Below are 19933 nucleotides of genomic sequence, written 5' to 3'. Positions count from 1 at the left end.
GTCAATACTGGGACTTTGAACTTGTCTGAAAAATGTACTGAATAAAAATAATGGGAAACCACTTAAAATGTTGTTCTGGGGTACCGTGTCGGTTTGTCTAGAGTAATTTTAATTAAGTCTGTCAGTGACAGCCGTGCTATTCTAAATGTGTTGTCAATCGGCGGCACCAGCGTGGCGTGTAGGTCATACCAGCTGACACCCGTCGGGGAGGAGCTGAAACCCAAGTAGAAAAGGAATCGCAGTTTTGCTAAACTAGATTTGAAACATTTTAACTTCAACTTAGCATTACATTTTTTTAACCATGCTTTTGTGCACATCTTTATGTGGTAGTTTTTTTTTCTCTCTTAAAAGTACATTTCTTTTAAAACAATACAATGTACTGGATATTATATTTATAAAGAAAAATAAGTATTGTCCATTTTCATTAAATTTTTAACTGTCAAAAAAATGTTATAATTGCGTGCGGTCGACATTTCAAGCCAACTATTTGAATCTATTGCCATACTTGACTTCATGAGATTTGAGAATTTGTTCACTTTCAACCACGAAGGGAGAGCTGTATTAAAATATTTTGGAAACGATCAAATGTAAAGCGACACATTGAGGGAAAAAACAACAAAAATGCAAATTTCAAAAACTATAAGTACAATATATATTTGTTGTAATATGTCATAAATCATAAGTTCTAATGATACATCACCAGCATAATTCAACTTTGTACATCTGTCAATCATTATTAAACACTTATAGATTAAATGTAGAAATATCCCTCACTGTCTGGATAATCTAATTCTCTATTCTCGCTATCAATGTTTAAAAATTGATTAGATCCACCTGACATTAACAAATGAAATAAATAAAAATGTATTGATCTATAATATTTAAATAGCGTTTGTTTCTTTAGCACTTACACAGGTGATTCTAGAATTGAATGTCACGACAAACATTTTAAATAATTCAATGTAAAGTATTCAAAATTTCCTTCAAAGAAAACATTGTAAGCTTCAAATAGCTCGTAAATACGATGTAGTAAGTAGTTAGTATTGGGAAATTAGGACAAACCAAATTTACATAGACTACCCCCCTCCTTTTTTTTTTTTGTTAAACTTAGACAGTCATGTAGCCTGCAAACTAGTGCAGCACTGATTTACAATGTCATGTAGCCAGCGAGAAACGCCGTAATGTGCTTTGAACGTGACTTAAACTGTGTGACGAAGGAAAATCTGACTAAAGGTTATTAAGAGATCTAGTTATTTTAGTACTCTAAATCTATTTTTTATCCATTTTTAGAATAGTAATAATAATAAGGCTCGTCTTCGAGTCCGAAGATACATACGTAATGCAGTTTTACCGTGGCTACGCAGCCCCAGCTGTGACCTACATATTGGAATGTCGTGTCGAGCTTATAACTATTGTTGCACAACAGACATTAGAAATCAGCAACATACACACTTGTCAGCAGACAATTGATTTATTACTATTGTTCATTGTTGTACCTCTAAGGCAAGCCCTCAACAAAAGGCAGGAGGTCATAATAGCAGAAGTATTTATTGACAGTAAGGAATGGACTTCAGCTATCAAGTCCCACAGTGTCTTATCTGAATTATCTGGCTGACCACTGTATAAATTTCAAAACTTATGTCATTGAATCTTTTCGGTTAACATTTGTGTAATTTAATGTTGTAATGCAATGGTTATTTAGCCCCTTCATTTTAACTAAGCGAGATAACCTAATCATGTACTTTGGGTACATCATTTTAACTTCTAAACTCCCTTATCTCCCTTATTTATAAACATAAGACTTTGTTTTACATAAGTAATAAAATTTATGTCTAACTTACAAAGAATTATTGTACGTTACGTAGTATTACAAAATATTTATCTCTGACTAACACGGTCCCTTACACCATAATGCATCCATTCGATTTTGTTTAAATATTCATAAGCATACAAATATTTAGAATATTTTGGAACAATGTCTCACAAGGGCTGACAGGAGAAATCAGGTAAAACGATTATGAGATAAATCGACCCCTTAACTCAATAAGATGGTTGATGTATAAAAAAAGTTTAATAATTGTTTAGTCGATGTTAAATTTTCTTAGCTTTCTGAGATAGAAGAGTCGCTGGTGAATTTTTGTGTAGAGGTTTTGACAGTTTTCACTCTATTGCAGCTTGTTGTTGATAGTTTTTCCTAGATATTTATTTATATTCTTGTACTTATTCTATGGTTTGATTATTTATCTGAATGAAACATCTTAATGAATAAGACATACATGTTGATAAAAAAAAGGAAAACCTTTTGTCAAGCAAAAGTATTTTCTAGTCCTCTAGACTCTAGCATAGTTCAAATTTTTTTTCTATAATTTGAAAAAGTATACACAGGTAAATCTATACTTTCTTCAGTGTGGTCAACGAGCTACTAATTCTTTTTCCAACGATATTCACCAACTGTTGAATTTCTAGGAAAATCGTTAGAGCCTTTTTCAACAACCGTTTTCATCCAGGTTTTTCGCATTCCGAATGTGCCACTTCAATAGAGGTATTGTAAAAACTTCATTTCGTTCTATAAATAACATTTGCACATTTCATGCACAATAATTTAAACATAATTTAAATACACAAATGATTATTGTTATTGAAGATCAAGGATTGATCCACTATATATATTATCGATTAAAATAAGACCATTAAGTGAATATTCTTTGTCCTTGGGTGGATCCGTTGGTGTGCTGCCTCTGAGTTTGAAAATATAACAGCAAGTCTCTTTGTAATCTCTCCTTTTTTAAACAAATAATTGTTTAGATCTATTCTAGGATATTTTTTTTTCTTTCGTTCAATAGGGAACTCAAGTTTTAAAATTCATATCCTTGATTTGCTTTATTACAGGGAGGAAGAGTTCTTTAATTCTTTTTTTTATTACTTTTTGAGTCTTTGACGATCCGAAATTGTGCAATCAGGTGAAAGAAGCTTCTTGCGCCTCAAATTAATGAAGAATTACTTGAGGTCAACAATTCTCGTAGATAGATTGAAACATTTGGTAATTCTTGCTATTGAGCGTGATCCATATAGGAAATAGAATTCTTATGATATACTGTATGACTTTGCTACACGCAAGGCTTGCAAAGTACTTCTGTACGTAGTAAAGAATGAATAAAATGCATAGACGAATTTATTTTCTATTTTCTAATTCAAACTCTTATATTTCAAGTATTGTCCGCTTCCCTACCCAAACTTGGCCCCGCGAAATCCGTTTCGAATAGGGCCTCACAATGCTTTGGTCCGGCCCTGCTATTTAATGTTTGTAAAATGTTTGTTTGTAAAATGTTTTACATGTTTCGGATGTTCCTTCAGAGTTGAAGATAATTTACTTTTAGTCCAAACCTCCCGCATGACGAAGGGGGATGGGAGCGGGCAAGGTTTGACAGTCCAGAGCGCAGCCATCCGTAGCGACGTGTAAATACTCACGTGTTCTCCCCCCTTCCCCTCTTGTTATTTCGTTGGGTGACTTCGCAGTAATAAGAGAGTGATCTTTCCTTTACTTCTTGCTTCTCGTCCTAACTCTTGTGGGAAGAAGAGAATTATATATATATATATATATAGATACTATAGCAGTGTGACAATAACAGTTCACAAAGTTCGCTTGGGGCATTGACAGGGTGTGGTCCTTCTGTTGCATTAGATTAAAGCCACAAGCTGCTTTGTTTTATGTCATTTGACGAAATAAATCTTATACAGAGTCGGACAAGACTAAGACTAAGACTAAGACTGCTTTATTGATCCTTACGGAAATTTGTCGTGATTTCAAGGACTCTTTTCTCATATAAAGACAACACAACAGAAAAATACACATTAATACAACAAACACAACATAAAGATCTCATTCAGCGACTACACACAGGAATCTTGGTGCTTTTCATGTTCCCTGATCAACGAGTGGCGGTGATAGAGTCTGACCGAGTGAGGTACGAGCTAGTTTTGGTATCGCTCTGTTCTTGTTTTGATTGACAGCAGTCGCCCACTTCGCGACGACCTGACATAGTTCTGATGGAGCGGGTGGCGTTGTCTTCCAAGATTTTTTCGATTTTCCTTAGACACTTTTGTTCAAAAAGTTCCTTTAAATATGGTAATGTTGTGAGTGTAATTTTTGACGCCCTTTTTATGATGTTTTCTAGACGTCGCAACAGTTGCCTTGCCAACAAGTTATTCCGTATGAAAGCAGATTTTATATAGTCGCGCCGTAAAAATTATCTAGGATCTTCTAGTTTAGTTTAAAGCTTTTGAGTTTGTATAGAAAAAATAGTCGCTGGGCTGTTTTCTTTGTCAGAGTTCCAAGGTGGTCTTCCCATGAAAGTTTGTTATTAATGATAACGCCTAGATATTTATATGCCATTACTTGTTCAATAGATATTGTGTTTATTGGCAGTTCACGTATAGTTTTGTTTTTTCTTTCTGAAATCTATTATAAGTTCTTTAGTTTTTTGTGACATTCAGTTCTTGAAAGTTGTCGGTGCACCAGTTTGTAAACTATTCTATCGAGCTTCGATAGTGAGTTTCGTCTCCTGAAATAAGACTGACTATGGCAGTATCATCAGCGAATTTAATGAGTTTAACTGAGTCATAGATGCTTCTTATGTCATTAGTGTAAAGAGTGTACAGTACAGGAGAAAGTAAACAACCTTGTGGAGCACCCGTACAAAGTACTCGAGTTGGCAATTTGGTGCTGTTGACTTTAACATCACGGGCGTATCCAGTTTTTTTTTGGTGGGGTTCAACCCCACCCCCGAATTAAATTCCCCTCCCTCTGGGGGGGGGGAGTGTCGGAGTTTAGTGACTGATCTTTTGCTTTAATTTTGTTTATTTTAGGTGAAATTTTAATACTAAACCATCACTTGCTCTAGCACAGCCAAAGTAATTTCAGTTTAAAACCCCCTACCAGAGGTTTTGAGTTTAAAACCCCCTACCTAGGGGTTTTAAGTTTAAAACCCCCTACCAGGGATTATGAGTTTGAAAACCCCTACCAGGGGGTTCTGCATTTAAATCCCCCTCTTCTATAAAACTAAACAAAATGCAAACGGCAATCCCCAAATTTCAAGAGCACATCTAAGGAAGATTTTGATTTTAAACCCCTCTCCAAAATTTACGATAATCTCCTCTTCAATATAAAAAAGCAAATTACACACTCAAAATTGTATGAGTGTAGCCTAAGGGATATTAGTTTAAACCCCCCGCTAGCGGGGTTTGAAGCTAAAAAAAACAACTTTAAAATAAAAATAAAAAAAAAACAATTTAGCAATCAAAGTGCTATGAGCGTAGCCAAGCCTATTGGTTGTTTTGAGTTTAAATTTCCCTTCAGAGGGGTTTGATGCTAAAAAATACATCTTTAATATATATAAAAAAAGCAAATTACACACTAAAATTCTTTGAGCGTAGCCAAGCCAATGAGGGGGGGGGGGGTTGAGTTTCAACCCCACTCTTCCAGATGGCTTTTTTAAAAGTTTAAAACCCCTCAAGATAGCTTTGAGTTAAAATCTTCCTACACAGCGTTTTAAGTTTGAAAGCCTCTCTCTTCAATAATATTTCTAAAGCAAACTACAGTCACCAAATTCTATGACCGTAGCTAAATGTGGTTTTGAATTAAGAACAAAACAACTCCAGATATATTTTAGTTTAAAAACCCCCAACAAATGATTTTGACGATAAAACTTTCCATTTCGATATAACAACTAAAGCAAAATAATCACCTGATTCCAAGATCGTATTCAAGAGACGTTACACATGTCTACCAGTGGCTGGGCTCCTTTAATAAAGTGCAATGAAATTGAAAAGAACTAAATGTGGCTCTACAAAGATGGCTAAGAAGGATTTTAGGAGTCAGTTATAGAGATCGGGTCTAAATCAAGGAAATCCTATGCCGAACTGGGAGTCGACACCTTAGTAAGATTGTGACAGAGCGTAGCATGAGGTTTGCTGGACGTGTTCTCCGACAAAATGAATTACGCATAATAAGAATATGCATTTTGTTGGCTTTCAATACCAGAAATAATGCTTGGCGGTGGTGCTCCGCCCCGCGCTGGTGGAGCTTAGATCCCCTTGTTGGCAATGGCGGGGAGTCTACAATTTTTTCACTAACTCCAGGAAGAACCAAATCTAGGGCACAATAAACGTCTTCCGAAAGTATAAAGGGTCAAAATGTAATAAAAAATTATGTAGACACACACACATAAATACATATAAATATTTTTTTCTCGGGGGGGTGGTGTCGGGGGGAGGGGGAAAAATCCCCCCAACCCCCCCCCCGAAAAAAATCCTTGCTACGCCCATGTTTAACATACTGGGGACGTTGGGTTAAAAAGTTTAGAACCCATGCTTGTACGTAAGGGCTTACATTTAAGTTACTCGGTTTGTTTATCATTAAACTTAAAGCCCTCTGGAGGAGCCGGTTTTGAGCTTAAAACCCCCCTTGGCTACGCTCATGGAATTTTGAGTGTGTAATTTGCTTTTTTATATTCAAGAGGGTTTTTTTTTTTAGCTTCGAACCCATCAGCAGGGGAATTTAACCTCAAAACCCTCTGGATTTGGTTTTAAATGAGACCCTCTGTAGGACATTTTAATCGCAAAACCTCTCTTGGCTACGCTCATAGCATCTGGTGACTGAGGTATGCTTTAGTCTAGTATTAAAGAGGGGTTTTTATCGTAAAAAATTCGGAGGGGTTTTAAAATCAAAAGGTCACCTGGCTATGCTTTTGAATTTGGGGAATTCTCGTTTGTATTTTGTTTGTTTCATATAAGATGGGTTAAATCGAAAAATCACCCTTAAACTTAAAATCCCCCATGGCTGTGCTGGGGCAAGTGATGGTTTTGTATTAAAATCTCACGTAAAATAAATAAAATCAAAGCAAAACAATCAACCCCAAGAACGCCCATGCAGTGATGGATTGCGTAACTTTTAACTACTAACAAATTAATAATAAACTTTAAAATACAAGAAAAGTAATAATTTTTCCCCACTTTGAAAAAGGTGCCGGTACGCCGTACTGGTACGTACGCGCACAAAAAAATGCACTATATATATATCATGGGCGTAGCCAGGATTTTTTTTCGGGGGTGGTTTTGGGGGGGTGAATTTTTTTCTCCCCCCCCCCTCGACCCCCCCCCCCCGGCGAAAAAACAATTATATCTATTTATGTGTGTGTGTGTGTGTGCGTACAAAATCTTCATTACATTCTGACCCTTCATTCTTTTGGAAGACGTTTATTGTGCCCTAGAATAGGTTCTTCCATGAGTTAGTGGAAAAATTGTAGATTCTCCGCCATTAGGCCTACTAGCAAAGGGTCTGGGGGAGTGCTAGGAGCTCCCCCAGCACGGGGCGAAGCCCCGCCGCCAAGCAATATTTCTGATATTGAAAACCAACAAAATGCATATTCTGAGGTATCTACAGTGCATTTTCCTGCTATTAAAAAGTTCCATTTAAAAAACCTAATGTGTTATTCTTACTGACTTAGATCCTCCCTCGTCGTTCGGCGCATTTGCCATCAAGCTGTTTTCATAAAATTGTAGACTCCCCGCCATTTTTAGCAAGGGGGTCTGGGGAGCGCTAGGAGCTCCCCATCGCGGGGCGAAGCCCCGCCGCCAAGCACTATTTCTGGTATTGAAAGCCAACAAAATGCATATTCTGAGGTATCTACACTGCATTTTCCTGCTATTAAAAAAGTTTTATTTCAAAAACCTAATGTAATATTCTTACTGACTTAGACCCTCCCACGCCGTTCGGAGCATTTGACGTCAAGCTGTTTCCATAAAAATCTGTCACTGGTAATGTCTGAAGCCTCTTCTTACCTACTATGAGGACCTCCATGAATGAGTGGCGTCAAGTTGTACTAGGATATCATTGCAACTCTTCTTATGCTTAATTAATTTTGTCGCAGAACATGTCCCGCAAACCTCATGCGTCGTTCTCTCACAATCTTACTAAGGGGTCGACTCCAAGTTCGGCATAGGATTTCCTTGATTTAGACCCGATCTCTATAACTGACTCCTATAATCTGTCTTAGCCATCTTTGTTGAGCCACATTTAGTGTTTTTCGATTTCGGTAGATGACTATTCACTGCAGTTTATTAATGGAGCCCTGCCACTGGTAAAAATGTGTAACCTCTCTTTAATACGCTCTTGGAATTAAGTGACTGTAGTTTGCTTTAGATTTTATATCGAAAAGAGAAGTTTTAACGTCAAAATCTTCTGTTGGGCGTTTTCCACCTCAAAATCTCAAACTTAAACTCAAAACCATTTGGAGGGGTTTTAAACTTTAAAAAAAAGCCATCTGTAGAAGAAGGTTTTAAACTCAAAACCCCCGATTGGCTTGGCTACCCTCAAATAATTTTAGTGTGTAATTTGCTTTTTTTTATATTGAAGATGTATTTTTAGCACCAAACCCCTCTGAATGGGGGTTTAAACTCAAAACCCCTTTCGGCAACGTTCATAGCATTTTGAGTGCGTAATTCGCTTTTTTTTCTTACACTAAAGATGTATTTAAATTTATCCTCAAACCCCACTGGAGGAGAGTTTAAACTCAAAACCCCTTTGACTACACTCATAACAATTTTAGTGTATAATTTGCTTTGTTTTTATTATTAAAGAGGTATTTTTTACCTTCAAACCCCGCTGAAGTGGGGTTTAAACTCAAAACTGAGTCAAAACAATTTAGCTACGCTCATAACATTTTGAGTGAAAAATTAGCTGCTTTTTTTTTATATTAAAGAGGGGGTTTATCGTAAATTTTAGACGGGGTTTTAAAATCAAAATCTTCCTTAACTGTGGTCTTGGAATTAGGAGATTTTCGTTAGCATTTTTTTTTTTTTTTTAGAAGAGGGGGAGTTAACTGCAAAAACCCCTGGTAGGGGTTTAAAACTCAAAACCCCTGGTAGGGTTTTTAAACTCAAAACCCCTAGTAGGTTTTTTTTTAACTCGAACCCCTCTGGTAGGGGTTTTAAACTCGAACCCCCCTGGTAGGGGTTTTTAAACTCGAACCCCCCTGGTTGGGGGTTTTAAACTCGAACACGCCTGGTAGGGGGTTTTAAACTCAAAAACCTCTGGTAGGGGGTTTTAAACTCAAAACCCCTTTGGTTGTGCTGGGGCAAGTGATGGTTTAGTATTAAAATCTCACCTAAAATAAACAAAATCAAAGCAAAAAATCAGTCACTAAATTCCGACTCTCCCCCTTCGGGGGGGGGGATTTCATTTCGGGGGGGGGGGGGGGTTTGAACCCCAACCCCCCCCCCCCTGGCTACGCCCATGATATATATATATATATATATATATATATTATAAAGTAAAACATATAATTAATAATTATTATTTGAAGAAACATAAGTGTAATGAATATATAGGAGGAGCGGTGGTTGAGTGGTAAAGAGCTTGGCTTCCTAACCGGGATTTTTATTTTCGGTATCTTCAGGGCGCCTCTGAGTCCACCCAGCTCTAATGTGTACCTGACATTTTAGTTTGGGAAAAGTAGAGGCGGTTGGTCGTTGTGCTGGCTACACGTCACGCTCTTTAACCGTTGGCTATAGAAACAGATGTCCTTTACATCATCTGCCCCAAAGATAAGTAGGTCTGAAAAGGGAACTTTACTTAATTAATATATATATATATATATATATATATATATATATATAACAACATGTTGTAATTTAAAAAAAAGTACTTATTTTCATCAAAATTTATTTTGATAGATTCCAGCTTTAAAAGAGAAAAAATCATTTTTTGTTGTGCACAATGATGTTTAAAATTGTATAACTTTAATTGATCAAAACAAGACTAAGGCTTATATATTCCTGGTCCGTTGGTGAGTTTGTGTTTAGTTGTTTTTTTTTTATGGTTTTTCATCTTTCAGCACTCGTGTTTTGTTTCAAAACTGATAAAATTGTGATATTTTTTTAATTATTAATTAAACATCGAGACGTCTGTTCAGATAACTTGCCCCCAGCCATCCAGATAGTATCTCACTTTTAATCTTTGTTTAACGTTAGAGGAAGACACTTCATGAAACAAGCATTCACAGTGCACTTTATATCACATAAGAAGTGAATGATGGATGGGGGGGGGGGGGGCAACCAGTTCCCCTTTTTAATATTCTCCATAGAAAGATAGTTAGAGCTACCACTATGAGCCATAGGTTGCAACTCGAACACCCCACCCCATTGCAAAAAATTACGCGGGCGCCCCTGATTAATATTGTATTACCCGCTTGTCTGTTGTATTCCACATATCGGAACGAACTCTGATAGGATATATTTTGAGACCCAAACGTTAGGCCCACTTTTTCCTGTTTTGTGTGCGGTGTGCGTGTCGTTTGTCTTAGTAGCGCTCTCTCTCTCTCTCTCTCTCTCTTCGTTTCCCTTATATGGCTCTTATTGCCTGGGCGTTCTAGAAGGCGACAACAGTTGTCCAAAAAGTTTGACACAGCCAAGGCATGACTAAAACAGTTTTCTTGAAGCTTTTGGGTGAGTTAAAAAAAAATTAAATAAATGTAACGGGCCTCAACAACAAAAAAAAAAAAGGGGGGGGAGGGGGCCTCCACATAAAAGAGTATAATTTTTTTCTTGAACAAAATTTGTTCATTAAATAAAAGTAACTACTTGAAATGAGATTAAATTTTCAAATACTCTACTCCTGTATTCACAATTAGGCTCTTTATTTATAAATTTATACTTATTTATTTTAATCTAAGTTTAAGATAGTAGAGCGTAGCAGCCTCCACAACAATCCTGCCACACTGCTTTTAAATACATACGCCTTACTATCTGCTTTGTATATATATAGTTATATACATTTTTAGCGGCCCCCGTAAGGGGAAAAAGCCGCTATTAGGTTTGTGCAAAATGTCCGTCTGTCCGTCTGTCCGTCTGTCACACTCAGATCTCGAAAACTAGAAGAGATATGAAAAATATTATTTCATCATTAAATCCGGCTTGAAAAGTTTAGGTGCAACGGCTACTTTTGGTTTTCTAAAAGCAAACCGTTTAATTTATAAAATTAATTATGCAAGCGATTTTTTCATAAAATACACCAATTCTAAAACAATTACGTAAATGTAAGGGAGGCAATGTTACAATATGCTAACAAAGATGGACAATTTTTGTGTATTTTCAGTATCACTAAGTCAAATATATTTTTAAAATGTACAGGAAATGTTTACAACAAATACAAATAATAGTTAAAGACGTTTTTTCTGGTCAACTAGCTGCTAAAATTAAAAGAAAACATTTCTGTTTGTTTATAAAGGCTAATAATGCACTTTGTATGTAAATATCACGCACATTTTTTTAAATGGACTTTTTATGCACCGATTTTCGTGCAGTAGCGTAACGTCGCAACATGATCAGGTGCTAAACCAATTCCTTAAACTTTTTTAAAAAATCAGATTTTATTTATTTTTTGTTTAGTGCCCCCATCCGAATAAAAGAAGCTTATTTTTGTGCGTTTTGTCTGTTGGTCGGTCTGTCCGTCACGATAAGATTTAAAAAACTAGAACTCTAAAAGCTATTGAAAATCTGATTTACCCTTTAATGTTCCTCCCATAACATCTCAATAGTTTTAAGTATCTAAAATTGATTGTTCCGGATTTTTTTGTGCAAAACTAATCAACGCCAACAAATGTTTGTTTGCTCTTCTAACTTATATTACATTCAATTTCCATGCTTAAACGTTGCAAAAACACATTATCAATAATATGTTGTTCCGTTTTTTATGTAAATAGCATATTAATGCTAAATCATAATCTCTATACTGACTTATATTTCATTAAGTGTAAAAATGTTCCGGATATTGTTTTATAAAACATGAATTATGCCTAATGATTGTTTGAAATCGCATAAGGCTTTTAAAAAAAGTAATTTACTAGAATTGATTACTGAAAATTACTTTTTAGACATTTAATTTTCTTGTAAAACATAACATAGAAGTTTTGTAATCGATAAAGAAAGTTCCGGATTTTGTTTCTTACAAATCGTCGCCAGAAATTTCCGAATTTATTTAAAAATCTACTAACGCCAAATAATTGTTTGAACTCCCTCTTCTAATTAATAAACAAATAATCTTCTCATTTACGAAATAATGTTTTTACGAATTTTTATGAAAAATATTTTAACTCACTACTCTCTTACAGTACATTTAACTTTCTACCTAAAACATTAAAAAATCTAATTATCGTTAATATTATGTTCCGATTTTTAAGGAAAACAGAATCCAAACACCAAAGTAAGGTATGAAAATCTCTCCACGTGGCTGTAGTACATCTAATTTTTATACGAGACCATCCAAAAAATTTAATTAACGGTATTACATTTATCTGAAATTCTCTTTTTCTTTTACTATTTATACAAACATCCGGAACAATCTATTATATAAACTTTTCAATTGTGTTCATACCTAAAAATTATTGCGATGTTTTGAAACGTAAAATAAAGGTTAATCAATTTTTAATAACTTTCAGTTGTTTTTTTTATATCAAGATAACGGACAGACCGACTGACAGACAAAACACAAAAACAATGTGGCTTTGATCCTTTTTAAATAATATCTATTAGAACTCAGTGCACCAATGTCTATGAACCCTCGTTAAATATCTCGTGTAAATAAAGACATTTTTTTTTATGGTACCGGTACTAGCCTATTGTGAGGGAATGGAATTTTTTTTCTTTGACGTCATATGAATGGACTCTTTAAATGTAATGTTAAAAGAACGCACTCGGTGCACCAATGTCTATTAACCCTCGAAAAAAATTGCTTGTATTAATGAAAACATATTTTAGTCTAACTAAGCCGTGTGACGTAGTGTTTTTTTTTCCTTTGACGTCACATGGAATGAATTCTTTAAATGAAATGCTAAAAGAACGCACTCGGTGCACCAATGTCTATGAACACTCGAGAAATGGCTCGTGTTGATAAAGGTGATTTTTAGTCTAGCTAGGCCTTGTGACGTAGTGTTTTTTTTTTCCTTTGACGTCATATGGAATGAATTCTTTAAATGAAATGCTAAAAGAACGCACTCGGTGCACCAATGTCTATGAACACTCGATAAAAGGCTCGTAATGATGAAGGCGATTTTTATTCTAGCTAGGCCGTGTGACGTAGTGTTTTTTTCCTTTGACGTCATATGGAATGAATTCTTTAAATGAAATGCTTAAAGAACGCACTCGGTGCACCAAAGTCTATAAACACTCGATAAATGGCTCTTATAGATGAAGGCGATTTTTAGTCTAGCTAGGCCGTGTGACGTAGTGTTTTTTTTTTCCCTCTGACGTTATATGGAATTAATTCTTCAAATGAAATGAAAAAAGAACTCGATATAGTAATGTTTATTAAGCCTCGTTATGTGACTCGCGTTTAAAAAAGGAATGATATCTTGATTTAGATCTAATCTAGATTTTTTAAACTAGATCTAGATTTTTATTACAGTATATCTAGATCTGGATTTATATTCTAATTAAAATTATTTTAGAGTCTAGATCTAGAATTTCTAGATCTAGTTTAGACTAAAATTGACTAGATTAAGATGTAGAATTTCAATTTCTAAACTTAAAGTGTAAAAAAAAAGTGTAGATTTTCATTTCCAAACGTTTTGATCAATATTGTAATGTTTTAATATACTAAAACTAATCTACTATTTTTTTATTAAATTTAAATTTAAATTTACGGCAAATGAATCTTTGAAACATTATTACTTTTGACCATCGGATGGCTGCCTGGTCGTGCGGTTTGCGCGCTGGACTGTCGTTCAGATTTATGGATGGCCCAGGGTTCAAACCCTGCCCGCTCCCATCCCCCGTCGTCCTGCGGGAGGTTTGGACTAGGAAGTAATTATCTTCAACTCTGAAGGAACATCCGAAACGTGTAAAACATTTTACATCAAAATTAAATCACCTCTTGAATATTATTTGCGAATATGCAGATCCGACAGGGATCCGACTTCGACGGGGGCCGCCTCTGAGTTTGTGTAACACAAACTCTCTTTGTAATCTTGTTTTTTTTGTGACGATGCGCATTGTTACTGCGTACCGGCACCTTTTTCAATGTTGGGAAAAATTATTACTTTTCTTCTATTTTAACGTTTATTATAATTTATTAGTTGTTAAAAATTAGGCGATCTATCACTGAGTACCGACACCTATTTTGTTACAAAAAATAGCACTATATATATATATATATATATATATATATATATATGTATATTATTATATATATATATACGTATATTATATTATGTATTAGATACATTATAGAGCATAATTATTATTTCCTTAGTTTTCTGTATGAAGCAATTGGTCCTTTACAAAGAGGACATCTTTTTTTATTGCTTTTTTATAAGTAAATAATGTTTTCTCTTGTAATATTTAAAATGATGTACTTCGATAAGTGTTTCCCAAACTGTGTTCCGCAGAACCTTAGTGTTCCGCGAGGCCTGACAAGGTTGTTTTTGGCGAACAACTAAAATAATAAACTAGTATGAATCTCTCTAAAAGTAAGAAAAGTGTTCCGTCGATTACTGAGAATGTGCGAAGTGTTCCGTTAAGGAAAAATATTGGCAAAGACTTAGAGCATTATTAATTCATTGCATTCCTAGAAACAAAAACTACATCCCTTGCGGACAACTTATTTGTCTGCTTAAGATGTGATGGATTTACAGACCGCAATGCGGTTTGAATAGGGTACATGTAATACTGCACTCATCTGAAGTTTTCGGAATCGAAGACAGCGTCTTATTACCGTATGATAATTGCAATGTTAATCAGGTATATATGTGCATGACTAAAGGTAGAAGTCTGTATAAAATTATAATAAAATTCCCCTATCAGACATTGCGTTGTATTGATGATGATCTTAATGTCATCTGTTTCTTTGGCCAACGGTCAACTAACAGTGTGCCATGTGGCCAGCACAACGACCAACCGCTTTTACTCTCCCCAACTAAAGGCAGGTACCCAGCCGCCAAGCACTATTTCCGTTATTGAAAGTCAACAAAAAGCATATTCTGTTGACTAAAGTGCATTTTTCCGCTATTAAAAAGTTTTATCTCAAAAACCTAATGTGCTATTCTTACTGACATAGATCATTCCGCGCCTTTCGGCGCATTGGGAGGCAAGCTGTTCCCACAAAAATCTGTTACTGGCAATGTCTGAAGCCTGTTCCCACCTGCTCTGAGGACCTCCATGAAAGTGTGGCACCAAGTTGTACTAGGATGTCCCTGTTTGCGCCTTCCTTGTAATGGCCTCTATGTCATCGCAACTCTTATTATGCGTAATTCTTTTTGTCGAAGAACATGTCCCGCAAACCTCATGCAACGCTCTTTTAAGCATAGGATTTCCATGATTTAGACCCGATCTCTATAACTGACTCCTAAAATCCGTCTTAGCCATCTTTGTTGAGCTACATTTAGTGTTTTTCAATTCCGGCAGACGACTATTCACTGCACTTTATTAATGGAGCCCAGCCACTGGTAGAATTTGTAACCTCTCTTGGCAACAATCTTGAATTTAGGTGACTGTTGGTTGCTTTAGATTTTATATCGAAAAGGGAAGTTTTATCTTCAAAAATCATCTATTGGGGGATTTAAACTAAAAATCTCTGGAGTTTTTTTCTAACAAATTCAAATCCCCATTTAGCTACGCTCATGTGGGGGTTTTTCAACCTCATAACTCTCTGTAGGGGGATTTTAAAATGAAAATCATCTGGAGGGGTTTTAAACGTTAAAAAACTTACTTTTTATTTTTATTGAAAAGGTATTATTTAGCATCAAACCCCACTAAAGGGAGGTTTAAACTTAAAACCCCCAATTGGCTACACTCATAGAATTTTGAGTGTGTAATTTGCTTTTTTTTTTTATAGATGATGTATTTTGTTAGCTTCAAACCCCGCTGAAAGGGGGTTTAAACTCAAAACCCTTTTGGCTACGATCATAGCATCATGAGTGCGTAATTTGCTTGTTTTTATATTGAAGAGGTATTTTCTAGCTTCAAACCCCGGTATAGGGGGTTAACTCAAAACCCCTTTAGCTAATCTCATAGAATTGTGAATATGTAATTTGCTTTTTTATATTGAAGAGGTTTTTTTTTCGTAAATTTTGGAGGGGTTTTAAAACCCAAATCTTCCTTAGCTATGCTCTTGGAATTTGGGTATTGTCGTTTGCTTTATTTTTTTTTTGTTTTGTTTTATAGAAGAGGGGGATTTAATTGTAAAACCCCTGGTAGGGGGTGTTAAACTCAAAACCCCCTTGGCTCTGCTGGGGCAAGTGATAGTTTAGTACTAAAATCTCACCTAAAATAATTAAAATCAAAGCAAAAAATCAGTCACTAAATTACGCTTCCCCCCCCCCCCCGCTGGGGGGATGTCATTTCGGGGGGGGTGAACCCCAACCCCCCCCCCCCTGGCTTGAATCCCCCCCCCCCAGCTACGCCCATGAGCAAAACGGTATATGCCGTTCTTCCACATTACATAGACATCTGGAAAAGAAAAAGTCTCTTCAAAATAGTCATAGACATATTTAAAAAGAAATGCACATTATTGTAGCTAACTAATAAGCACAACTGCAATGGTAAGGTTTCTTTTTACAAAGTTATATCATTTCTGTATGTCTGAAAAAAGATTGTTTTATTCCTCCACACCCAATCTCGACTTTAGCTGAAATTTTGCACAATTATTTCTTTAACATGCCAACACAAGAGTAAATAAACAAAAATTCCATTTCGTAATTAACTATTGGTAATTAATTATTTTGTTAAGTATCTCGAACAAGGAAAACAAATTACTTGACAGCTAAGGTAGTATGAGTAAGTTGAATTAGTCCCCTTTATTGTTTCAAGAAAGAAAACCTATTTTCATAAGTAGCTCCCTGGCACTGTGGTTACCGTCACTGGCGGATCCAGGGGGGGGGGCGGTATGGCGATCGCCCCCCCCCCACTCGGAGGACCCCCCCCCCCCGAAGGGGGCGGACGAATTTTAGTATAGAATTCTTACAATTTGTATACGAATTTTTTTACTTATGTTAATAATATATACTAATTATTTATATTTCAACCTATTTTTAGATTATTTCGCCCCCTCCCTTCTAGTATTTTGGCCGATTTGGTAGGGTCGGGAGGGGGCGATGGCATCAATCCGCCCCTCCCCCAACCATAAACTTTCGAGTGGGGGGGGGCGGTCCTATTTATTTGTAGAAATCACAGCTTGGTAACAGAATCAATTAAATATCTATATGATTAAAACTTTTTATTGGTATTGCGACAAATCTTTATATTATGTCGTTCATCTTTGGCCGATTGGAAGGGGAGGAGCGAATACCTCTACTGCCCATCCCATCTAAACCCTTTGAGTGGGGGAGGGGCGGTCCTACTTTTATGGAGAAATCATAGTATGTGAACAAAATTAGTCGAATATCTATATAATATAAACTGGTGGAAGTGCGATACATGCAATCACCTTCCCCCCCCCCCCCCATCGGACAAACCAATACTTTTTCTTTTTGTATTATAGTAAGAAATTACAAAATAAAAAAAAATCTGTCACTAATATAATTTATATATGCTATAAAGTAAATTCTTATATCGAGTCGCCCAACCTCTATTCTTTAATGCAAAATGCAATCATTAGCAGAAATTATACAAAGGATGGAGGATTAATCGTTTTCATTTTACCGCCCTTCCCCTTTCCAGACAGAGTTTGTGTAATTTCACATGAATTTATAATAAGTATTTTAAGAAAGACTTTGCTTTGGAAAAGTTATAATTCAAACGAAATTTTTCAATATAACAGTCACGGTTGCGAGGAGTTCAAAATCCAGATAATCTTTTCCTAGTCGACTTTTTCCAACCTTTACTCTATCTCATATTTTTCTATTTAAATAAATTTAGGACTATAACTCACAATTTATGCTTACATTTTATTGAATATTATTAATCGAATATTTTTTTTCGGCGGCGATCCTCAAAGCCTTAATCTAAATATGTTGGGTATCTTATATTTTCAAAGAACAAATCGGTTGTATTTGCAATGTATTAAGGGACTATAAATTCATATTAGAATATTTTACCACATTATTCAAAAGGCCCTTTATAATAGAATGAATAATGAGCTGTAGGTCAGGAGAATGCGTTACTGCAGTGAAGAATGCCAAAAAACGCTTTTAGCGTTGAGGCTTCGCCCCGAACTTCACTGATGAATAATAAGCTGTAGATGTCAGGAGAATGCGTTTCTGCAGTGAAGAATGCAAGAAAACGCTTTTGGAGTCGGGGCTTCGCCCCGAACCCCACTAATAAATAATGAGCTGTAGATGTCAGGAAAATGCGTTTCAGCCGTGAAAAATGCAAGGAAACGATTTTAGAGTTGGGGCTTCGCCCCGAACCCCACTGATAAACAATGAGCTGTAGATGTCAGGAGAATGCGTTTCTGCAGTGAAACGTGCAAGAAAACGCTTTTGGGTGTCGGGGCTTCGGTGTAAGTAATAATGATACAAATGTAAAATTATAAATGTATAATAACAGCAATAAAGAAAACATAGGTTGAGCATAAAATTACCTTGTAAATTGTATCATTGATTGTAGCAATAATTATAATCAGAGCACTGGCTTGGATCCACGCACATTGTGAGTAATTAATAAAAAGGGGGGGGGCAATGATCAACAGTATGTTGAGTGAGTGTGCTACCATCGGTTGACAACCATTAGAAGTGATCTTTTTTTTTTCAAAGAAAAGATAGCAGCTAGATACGCCTTTGCATCAAAAGTGAACCAAATGTCTGGAATGAGTCATCGTACTATACTGTTACTTTCACCTATTATTGGGGCACCACAGATGATCTGTCCACCGTTCGTCTCCGTTTCTCTTTGTCTTGACTAAGTCTGTTTTAATAACAGGCCCATCCTATCTTTCATCTGGTTTTCCCATCGCTATTTCATTTCCTTTTTTTTTTCGCTCTGGTACTGTTCTCTGTAGCAGACATGCCTACTGTTCTCTGTAGCAGACATGCCTACTGTTCTCTGTAGCAGACATGCCTACTGTTCTCTGTAGCAGACATGCCTACTGTTCTCTGTAGCAAACATGCCTACTGTTCTCGGTAGCAAACATGCCTACTGTTCTCTGTAGCAAACATGCCTACTGTTCTCTGTAGCAGACATGCCTACTGTTCTCTGTAGCAAACATGCCTACTGTTCTCTGTAGCAAACATGCCTACTGTTCTCTGTAACAGACATGCCTACTGTTCTCTGTAGCAAACATGCCTACTGTTCTCTGTAGCAAACATGCCTACTGTTCTTTGTAGCAAACATGCCTACTGTTCTTTGTAACAAACATGCCTACTGTTCTTTGTAGCAAACATGCCTACTGTTCTTTGTAACAAACATGCCTACTGTTCTTTGTAGCAAACATGCCTACTGTTCTTTGTAGCAAACATGCCTACTGTTCTTTGTAGCAAACATGCCTACTGTTCTTTGTAGCAAACATGCCTACTGTTCTTTGTAGCAAACATGCCTACTGTTCTTTGTAGCAAACATGCCTACTGTTCTTTGTAGCAAACATGCCTACTGTTCTTTGTAGCAAACATGCCTACTGTTCTTTGTAGCAGACATGCCTACTGTTCTCTGTAGCAGACATGCCTACTGTTCTCTGTAGCAGACATGCCTACTGTTCTCTGTAGCAGACATGCCTACTGTTATCTGTAGCAGACATTCCTACTGTTCTCTGTAGCAGACATGCCTACTGTTCTCTGTAGCAGACATGCCTACTGTTCTCTGTAGCAGACATGCCTACTGTTCTCTGTAGCAGACATGCCTACTGTTCTCTGTAGCAGACATGCCTACTGTTTCAGTTTCCAAAGACTTATTCCGCCTTTCCGCATTGGCGATGTTTGTTCCGCCTAGTCTGAATTTAGACAAAACAAAA

Source organism: Biomphalaria glabrata, chromosome 8 (genome assembly GCF_947242115.1).
Source record: "Biomphalaria glabrata chromosome 8, xgBioGlab47.1, whole genome shotgun sequence".
NCBI lineage: Eukaryota > Metazoa > Mollusca > Gastropoda > Planorbidae > Biomphalaria > Biomphalaria glabrata.
This window is presented reverse-complemented; position numbering follows the sequence as displayed.